The following is a 10,838-nucleotide window of genomic DNA, read 5'->3' on the forward strand; positions in this document are numbered from 1 at the left end:
TATCTGTTGTTTATAAATCACCCAATCTGTGGTATTTTGTTATAGTAGCCCAAACGGACTAAGGGAGACGTCAAAATGTTCAGGGCCACTCATCAACATGTGTCCCAAGTTTTCCCAACCAAGACTCTGATTTTAACAAAATAGCCTTGCCTCCACCAAACAGTCATCTTCGAAGCTGGATTCGAAGTTTTAAACCTGGATTAAAGAACCTGGATTCTTTAAAATCCTGAGTTTGGCCTTGAGATTTTTTTTCTGTTCTTCCACTGCAGAAGATAAGAACTTTGGTGTAAGCTACCAAAGAGACACTCTGGATTTCACAGTATTTGTTTGTTAGCCGCCCTCACCTTTTCATTAGCCTTCTGTAGGTATCAATGCAACTAAATGACAGCTGGAAAATCTCATTGTCTTTGTATGATTCCCTCTTCTCCCCTCCCACCCCCCACCCCGCACCAACCCATTTCCCAAAAGCCTGAATCATTGCACTGGCAAGGCATTCCCTTCCACAGAACATTTCCCCAAGACACTGCTTGTGAAAGTTTTAGCAAGTGCGCCACCATCTGGTGCCTGGGACAATCCATACCCCACCTACCACTGGGGATGGGGTCTACGTTGACAGCCTGGTAGTGAGTAATCCCATCTCCCAAATTCCATTTTACTGCCTGGTTTCTTGGATCACTCCTGGTAGCAGATGTGTTAGTTTAGGTCCTCTGGTAAGGAGACACTGAACTGGAGTACAAAGTACAAGAGGTTTATTGGAGGGTAATGTTTTAAAGGAAGGGAAAGCAGGATTGGGCATGGAGAACCTCAGATTGTGAAAGTTTTGGCATCCTGGATGAAGAGTTCATTAGAGGAATCCCTCAATGGGCAGAAAGGATCAGGCCTTAGTACGCCTCCCATGCTCACTCATTGGCTAGGGGCTGCGTGGGAAGAGCTTGGCTTCTGCTTAAATGCTTTAGCGATCTCAAAGGTGCTGCACCTTGAGGCTGACAGCTAACTGCACTCCTTGCAGCTGGATGGAAAATTCTTTTTGAAAGAATAGCCAAGAGACACAGATGTTTCTTTTCAAAAATGGTGCTTGGACAATTGGGTACCAATATGGAAAAAAGGAAAGAGATTGCACCCTTACTTCAATTAATACCTCAAGATCAGTACAAGTAGATTATACATCTAAATCTGAAGGGCAAAATTATGCTTTTACAATGTAAATGATTATGTTCACAGCTTTGGAAGTTTAAGAACTTCTTAAACAGTACACAAAACTATTAACCATAAAAGAAAAAATTGATACTTTGATTATATTAAAATTAAACAGTTCATTAAAAGATACCATGAAGAAAATTAAAATTGATCCATACAGTAGCAGAAGATATTTGCAATATATATGTAGCAAATAAAGTTCTAGGACTTGGGACATATACAGAACTGCTGGAAAATAATAAGAAAATTTTTTAAATGGGCAAAAAGTCACAAACACTTACTTCACAAAAGTAGAAATCCAAATGGCCAATAAACATATGAAAATGTCCTTAACTTTATCAGAGAATTGCAAATTAAAACCATTATGAGATACCACCACACATCTACCAGAATGGTGGCTGGTTTTTTTGTTGTTTTTTTTTAATCCTTACAATACCAACTGTTGGCAAGGATATGGAACAACAGAAACTCTGACACACTGCTAGTGGCAGTGTAATCTGACTTAACCATTTTGAAAAAGTTTGGCATTATCTAGCAGATTTGAAACTAATGCATTTTCTGTGACCCAGCAATTCCACTCCTATATATACACCCAACAGAAATTTGTGTATATGTTCATCAAAAGACATGTGCAAGAATGTTCTTAGCAGCACTGTCTTAATAGCCCTTACACTTGAATAAGCCAAAATTCAAGCAGTTGAATTTTGACCAGCAGTTGAAAGGGTAAAACATTGTGATATTTCCAAACAATGGAAAACTATTCAGCAGTGAAAATTAATGAGCTACAGCTACATGCAACAACATGAATGTACCTTACAAACATGACATTGATGGAAACAAGCCAAGAACAAATATTACATACTGTATGACTCCATGTATATAAAGCAGAAAAACAGGAAAAACTAATCTACATTGTTTAGGAACTCATACATAGAAGTGGTAGAACTATAAAGAATACCAAGGACATGATTAACAAAAGTCAGGATATTGGTTATTTCTTGGAAGAGGAAAAATGGGAGTGATCAGGAAGGGACACACTGGAGGACTTCTAATTTTTTTCCAATTTTTTATTATGGAAAATTTCACAGATACAGAAAAAGTTGAAAGAATAATACAAGTAACATTCATGTACCCTCCAGTTAGATATAACAGTTGCTAACATTTTGGCATTTTGCTTTATATTTCTCCATGTATACTTACATATATTTTTTAGCAGCTGTATTGAAATGTAATTCATATCTCATACAATTCACCCATTTTAAATGTACAACTCAATGGTTTCTAGTATAATCATGGATATATGCAACCATCAGCATATTCAATTTTAGAACATTTTCATCACCTCAGATGTAAACTTCATACTTTTAGCTATCAATTCCCTATCCTCCCATCCTCCCAACAAGCACTAATATACTTTCTGTCTCTATAGATTTGCCTATTATGGACATTTCATATAAATGGAATCATATGTGGTTTCTTGTGATTGGCTTCTTTCATTTAGTATCTTAAAGGTTCATACATGTTGTAGCATGTGTCAGTAATTGTAGTAGTCTGCTTGGTCTGCTATAACAGAATACTACAACCTGGGAGGTTTAAACAACAAACTTATTTTCTCATAGTTCTGGAGACTGGAAGTCCAAGATCAAGGTGCCACCAGGGTTGGTTTCTGGTGAGACCTCTCCTTGGGTTACAGATGGCCACATTCTCACTGTGTCCTCACATGGCCTTTCTTCTGTGTGCCTGCAAAGAGAGAGATCTCTGGTATCTCTTCCTCTTCTTACAAGGATGCCATTCCTATGGGATTAAGACCCCACCCTTAGCACCTCATTTAACCTTAATTATCTCCTTAAAGGTTCTACGTCCAAATTCAGTCACATTGGGGGTTAGGGCTTCAACATATAATTTTGCGGGGGTGGGGTGGGGCATAATTCAGTCTATAATAGCACTTCTCTCTTATTTATGGCCAAATAATATTCCATTGTATAGATATGTCACATCTTTTTTATCCATTCACCAGTTGATGGGCATTTGGGTCGTTTCTACCTTTTACCTATTATGAATAATGCTGCTATATTATAAACAGTTGTGTATAAGTTTTTGTGTGGACATGTGTGTTCATTTCTCTTGGGTATGTACCTAGGAGTTGAATTGCTGGGTCATGTGGTAACTCTATGTTTAACCATTAGAATAACTGCCAGACTGTTTTCTGAAGTGGCTGCATCATTTTACATTCCCACCAGCAGTGTATGAGGGTTATAATTTTATCAAGTCTTTGACAACACTTGTTATTATCTGACCTTTTATTATAGCCATCTTAGTGGGTGTGAATGGCATCTCATTGTGCTTTTAATTTGCATTTCTCTCATCAATCGTGATGTCAAGCATCCTTTTAATGTGCTTATGGGCTATTTGCATGTCTTCTTTGCAGAAGTGTTTATTCAAATCCTTTGCCCAATTTTTAATTGGGTTATTTCTCTTGGTATTATCAAGTTGTAAGAGTTCTTTATGAATTCCTTGTTTCGTATTTCCTTGCATTTCCTGTTTTTGTCTTGTTTTGTATTTACTTACAGTTTATGGAGCTTCCTGGATGTGTAGACAAATGTTTTTCAATAAATCTGTGAAGTTTTTAGCCATTATTTCTTCAAATAATTTTTCTGCTCCTACCTCTCTTCTGCTTCTAGGAGGTTAGTATTCGGTGGAATGGAGGGCAGTAGCCTCAAGTTTTCTAGGCTTGCTTCTCCCAGCACAGAACCACCACCTTACAAGCCAGAACAAGGGTAATGGGGCCCCAGTACTGTCAGTGGTGCCGTGCCCAGGGTAGAGCCTCCATCCCACAAGTGGTGGCTGGGTAAAAGAAGGAAGCCTGCACCTCTTGGCCATAGTCACTGGATCTTAGCCTCAGCGACAGGTAGCTAAGGGCAAGATGAGAAAAGCTCACATCCTGCGCCTTCTAAGAAGATAGCCTTCCAACTGGGAGCTAGGAAAAGGTGGAGCCCTGTGCTCTTGCTTGCACCAATCCGGAGAGGAGTTTCCTTCTTGCAGAGCTAGAAAAGGGGGAGGAAGGGAATGGGTCTTGGTTCCAATACCACATACTCCCCATGTTCTAATCAAATTTTAGTAGACTTTTTCTTGAGTAGATGTTTCTTCATTTTCTGTATGTCCTTAGGATAATTTCCAGAGATTTTTTAATGGTTGTACGTATTTTTTCATAATTTTCACCAGTTTCACTGGAGAGCTGGTCCACAGAGCTCCTCACATTGTCCTGCCAGAAGTGGAACTTCCATATATATCCATATGTATTTTTTGCTGAGCCATATCAAAATAAGTTGCAGACATCAGGAAACATCCCTAAATACTTCAGCATGCATCTCCCCGAAATAAGGACATTTTCCTATATAACCATAATACTATTATCATTCTTGAATAAATTAACATAATTTTATATATCATCTAATAAACAGTCCATATTCAAATTTCTCCAAGAAGGTCTTTTATGGGCCTTCTTTTGGGTGGTGTGTGGTGGGGAACCAATAACCAAACAAGGTTCACATATTGCATTTTGTTGCTTTGTCTCTCTAGATTTCTTTAACTTAAAACAAACCTTCCACTTTTTCTTTTCATCTTATTTATATTTTGAAGAGTCCAGACTAGTTGTCTTTTAGAAGTCCACACGGGAGGATGGTTACTTCTTGAGTGCTGTCAATCTCCTATTTCTTGACCTGGGTAGTCGTTTCCCTATGGCATTAGCTTTTAAAATTTTTTCATTAGGCTACACGATAATATTTTATGCATCACATTTGTATGTAATCAGTACTAAAAAGAAATGAGCTATCAAGCCATGAAAAGACATGGAGGAACTTAAACGTATATACTTTAGTGAGCGAAGCCAATCTGAAAAGGCTACCTACTGCATGATTCCAATTATACAGCATTCTGGAAAAGGTAAAACTAAGGAGACAGTGAAAAGGTCAGTGGTTGCTAAGGGTTAGTGGAGAGGGAGGGATGAATAGATGGAGGACAGAGGATTTTTAAGGCAGTAAAACCATTCTGTATGATACTGTAATGGTGGATACATGCCATTATACACTTGTCAAAATGCATAGTATGTACAACACCAAGAGGGCACCCCATTGTAAACTAAGGACTTTGGGTGATTCTGATGTGTCAGTGTAGGTTCATCGATTGTAACAAATGTACCCCTCTGGTGGCGGATGCTGATAGTGGGGGAGGATAAGGGGTATATGGGAACTCTCTGTACTTTGTTCAATTTTGCTATCAACCTAAAACTGCTCTAAAAAACAAAGTCTATTTTAAAATCTGTATGTATATTATATTCCACAGTTTTTTTTAAAGGAGGAAATGTCTGGAGAGAAGTGATTACAGTTATAGTGCTCTAAGTTGCTCACATTTTTTAAGAGGTATGTCAATATATTAACTTTAGACTTAATTAAGTATAGTGGGCTATCAAAGTCAAAATTCTATGCTTTCCCCATTACACCGTCTTCCTCTCTAGAACCAAGTAAGGAATTATTGACTTTCCAAAGTCTCCTAGGTTCAATCATGATAAGTGAACAGCCAGATTTAGTGCCTGGGCTAATTTTTGCAGTTGTCATAGCTTCTTCTTCCCGTCTTGTGAGGGTCTCCTTACAAGCATTTCAAAGTTCCCTCCAATCTCATTCTCTCCAAAGAGTTGGCTTCTCCCCTTGACCTCCAAATTACAATAGCTGAGAGGTAACAATCTTCTCTCTCATGCCCTCCCCTGAAGTTAATCACGCCTTGCCCCCTGCCCTGGGGAGGAACAGTGACATAAGTCTTGGCATACCGCTTGGAAAGGTCCCTGACTCATGATCAAGGGGATTAGACTAAGAAAGAGACCGAGCTAATGATTAAAGAGTGTTAGGGATAATGTTTCCTTGCTTCTATTCCTAGCAGTACTGTACTAGCACAGGATTGGTTCAAATTAACACCTGACTTTCTATCTGTGAAACTAGGGAGACGGATCTGTTTGGGCTAACAAAATATACTTGGGAAAAAAATGTTTTTGTTGATACCATAAGAGTGACTGACCAGAGAAGTCTGGGAATTTTTATAAATAAAATGACCACAAATATGCTTGTAAACACCATGCCGTTCCACACCATCATTCCTTTTTTTAGTTAGGTTTTTGTTTTTGTTTTTGTTTTTTTTGAGAACAGATTTTTGTCACTGAACAGATGCAGGCTTTGCTGGGAAGGGAAAGAGTAGAAGTGGGTTACAAGAGAAGTGTAAGGTACAGGTCTTGCCTTCAAGGTTCTTACAATCCTACTGGGGAAAAAAAATATTCAGCTAGGAGAAGGAAGAGAAAATATCTCGCTGGTTTGGAGTACATGATCATTTCTTTATATGCCAGAGGTGAGGCTGACCTTTGAAGAAGGGGAGGAAGGTTTGTGTAGCTAATTAATTGTGAAAAATGAGGGCACTGTGTAGGTTCCTTAAAAGTGAAGGCCAACAGATTTGCTTTCAAAAACACCTTTGGGGAATTCCCTGGTGGTCCAGTGGTTAGGACTCAGCGCTTTCAACCCAGGCCCAGGTTGGATCCCTGGTCAGGGAACTAAGATCCCATACACCACGCAGTGCAGCCAAAACAAACAAACAAAGAAACAAAAACCACCTTTGGCAGCTGTATTTTCTCTTAAAGAATGTCTGTTAATGTCAGCTGGGATCTGTTCTTTCAAGTCCTCAGCAGATTATAGAAGCCTTATTTCTCTGACCCTACTTTCTATCACCAGTGCTGCTGCCTGTCTTGGAAAGTAATAGGACTCCACTCCTTGGACAGTGTTCTACATCCTAGCTGGTCCACAAGTTTAGATTGACCTTTCACCTAGTTAGGGCCCAGGAGTGAAGCTGACTCCATCAAGGAAAAGTGGTAAGAGATATGCTCCTACGTGGACAGTGTTTCTCAGTGAGGCAGTGCGGATCAAATGAGGGAAATGGGGATAATGCTCTCTTCCATATGTCATGCTTTCTTGGTGACCAATAATTTCTGACTTATCTGTTTAATGTCAATCTCCCCAATGAAAGGGCATGCTCCATGAGGCTGTTGACCATGTCTTTTTCATTCTTTGTTGTATCACCAGCACCCAGCACAGTACCTGACACATAGTCAGTGTCCTATCAATATCTTTTAAATAAATAATTAATTAATTAGTTAAGCGGGACTTAAATCCTGACGGGATGTAGATGGAAACTAGCAAATGAGTGAGAAAAGGTGGTGAGAAATAAACTGAAGTCTTCGTTGGGAAGCCATGAAGTGACTGCAGGAACAAAACAGGAAGTGTGGAATAGTAGGGCCTTCTAGTAACAGTGGTGAGAAAGTGAGGGTGAGAGGAATGAAATTAACACTTGTTGAGCATCTTCTAGGTGTCTAGTGCTTTAACATGTATGAATTCATTTAATCTTCACAGCTCCATGAGATAGGCCATATTATAATACATGTTTTACAGGTGAAAAAGAAGAGGTTCAAAGAGGTTCAATAACTTGCTAATGATCATTATTGTGAGACAATTTCCCATGGATCTCTCATGTTTTTGCACATCTTGTGAACAGAGACACTGACTGACATGGTTCTGGACTATGTTTTCAAGGATATCTGTATAGTGAACAGCTTTGGAAGACACAGTGTCTCCCTGTGGAGCAATGGAAAGGCAAACTTACTGCCCATCATAAAAGATTCAGACTCATTAAGCTCAGTGTTGCTCTCCTGTAACACAACCCACTGCATGTGCACGTGTCACCTGGCCCTTTCTGAGTAGCTCCTATGAGACTTGGGGGCAAGGGGAACTGACACAAGAAAAAGCTTATACTCTGGCTACTACTATTGCTGACCCAGGAGTCTCATGTCTTCTGCCAGCATCCATGAAAAAAATGTGGCAGGCTAACTTGGTAGCTTGCAAGTAAGATAAAATCTCAGAACCATCACAAGTCTTGATGGTTACACAGGTGAAGTGTCAGAAGTGGGAACTGTACCTGTATCTGTTTGGCTCCAGAACCCACACTCTCTTCCCAGGATGCTGTTGCTTCCTGAGCCGTACACAGGAGTAGTTGCTGCATCGTATGATGTCATTCCTCCCTGCCCTTCTCCGATACCTATGTGTCACTAGACCTGACTTTACTTTTCAGGTTGGATGATTTGGGTGTTCCATTAAGCAGAGAAGAGGTTTAAAGTGTCTGATTATAATTGTCTTTCCCTCTGTCTCCTAGGTTAATGGAAGTCTTTAATCTATCATCCTATCTGCTTAATCGCGCTATTTGCCCAGGGTTATGGTTCTTGTAATAGTCAGGCTTTTGTCAGGCATATTCATCCTGATGAACAAAAGTTCCCAGAGGACACAACAACTGGAGCACCTTAGATACTTCATAAATAACCGGCTAGTTTTAGCTCTTTGGGGGTTATTTGCCAAGCTCTACATCAAAAAGCACTGGGCCTTCTATATCCTTGTTGGGCCACCTAGGTAGTAGTTCAGGGGGTATACAATGGTGGGATCCCAAGATCACATTTTCCACATATTTCTAACCCCCAAATTAATTGTATAAAGTGGTTTCAGTAGACATTTCTAATCTCAGGAGTCCCAAATACCCCTTTTGTTCATATAGGTCTTTTGCTCTTATTATCTACAAACTCTTTTTAGCTTCAACAATGTTGGGATGTCAGGCAATCATTCTCTCTGTTCACTAAAGCTGGAGCTACAGCTGCCGCTATAGCGTTGGGGAGAGGGGAAACAGGAGGCTGTGGAGGAGTGAGGCCATTCCCCCTTATCATGTCCCCAGAGGACTGCTCTACCAGAAGGCCTGATGATTTGTCTAGCATTTGCACCAGAGTGATTGCATGCTATCCTCACAACAGCCCTTTGAGGAAACAGGTCCAAAGAGTTTAAGTGACTAACTAGTCCAACATTATACTGTACATTCATAGCAGATCTGGGGCTAGAATTCCTCTCTATACCTTGTCTATTTAGTGAGTTCAGAGGCTAGTGTCCTAGTTTTCAGGTGGTAGAGGAGTAGGGTGAGGAATCTTCCTTTTGACAGCTTCTGGTCATCCTGCCATAAGACAGAATCTCCGGAGGCAAAGGGCAGGACAACGTCAATGCCTAGCCACATCATGCTTCTTTCCACAAAGGCAGGGGGGAAGGGTGGTGTAAGGACTGATGTACTGCGAAGAGCTGAGGACTGGGAGTCCTAAAGTATGACTGGACCATGAATTTTTCTTTCACCACCCTGCATCCAAAATCTACAATGTGCTGGTGCCTTTGGGTCTGAGAGTCCAGCCAGATAACCAGTTCTCCTGGTCGAATGGCCCACTGGCAGTTTCGAGCAGTAGAATTAACCTCCCCACAGCCTTCGGCTCTCCCCTTCCTGACCCCCTCTAGCAGCTGTTGCTCTTGTCTGAACAGAGGATGATTGTTTCACTTCTTGACTTCTAGGCATGGATTTACCAAGCTGGGCTCTGCTTGGGTTGGAGCCAGAGTTGATGGGAAGCAAACAGTTCAGAAAAGGGCTACATAACTTGGAGTTTCCACCATGGTGAACCAAGCAAGGAGGACTGGGGATAGGAAAGGGAGGCATTTGGGATGCAGGCATGTATGAAATAAGGAGGGTCTCGAGAAAGTAGGCTCGGGGTTTCTTTTCTTGAGCTGTATGTCTGTTTGAAGAGGCAAGAGACAAGGAAACAATTAGCTTATTTCTGTCCTGCCAGCTCCTCAGGTGAGCAGCAACATGCCCCAGAGACACTTTCTTTTTCAGTGTGGGCATTAGCAGTTCTCTAAGAACTGGGAACCTCATAGAAGGCACATTAATTTAATCCTTTTATCATAGATAACAGAGGTCTATTTAGGATACCTCAAGAAAAGAAAGATTATGATGATGATACACATAGCCTGGAAGACTACTAGATTCCAAAGCAGCTCTAGTCCTCAGCATGACGTTCCCTTCCTCTTGTATAATGGCCCTGCTTCCCTCTGTAAGTCTGCTCTATTCTCCTCTTGCCAGGGACTAGAAGATTCTCTCCGTAGTCTATATGAACAGTTCCACAGGTTGCTGGTCTGACTGCCTTAGCTTGATACCATCAATCCTGTTGGACAGAACTCTTTGTGCCTGGCTACCTTATCTGTCACCAAATCTTGCGGCCCATTCCTGGTACAGTCAAGGTCACCCCTATGCCACAACTAGCTGGATTTGCTTTCCTGACCAGGAGGCAGTGAGCAGAGTATTGGACACGGCAGACACCGTGACTAACAGGTCTAGTACAGAGGACTTCCCCTGAAGGTTTACATCAGCCTTGGTGACAATTCACCTATGAGAGATTCATAGGTGAACACGAGAGAGACAGGGCCAGTTCTGTGTGTATGTGGAATAGGCAGCTGCCCATGCCAGTGTTTCCCAAATCATGGTCCTCAAACCCCTGCAGGAGAGTCATCTTCGTGCTTTAAACCTTCAGATTTCTGGGCCCAACTTCAGGCTTACAGAATCAGAATTCTGGAGTCGGGATCAGAGAATCTGCATAGGTAACACGCTCCCCACATGACTCTGTGTCCACTAAAGTTGAGGACCTCTGTTCTATATTCTTCAAGCTTCATTTGAGTTGTTGCCTCTTTCTTCTAGTTCTT

The sequence above is a fragment of the Balaenoptera physalus genome, assembly GCF_965194825.1.
Source record: "Balaenoptera physalus genome assembly, chromosome: X".
Taxonomy (NCBI): Eukaryota; Metazoa; Chordata; class Mammalia; order Artiodactyla; family Balaenopteridae; genus Balaenoptera; species Balaenoptera physalus.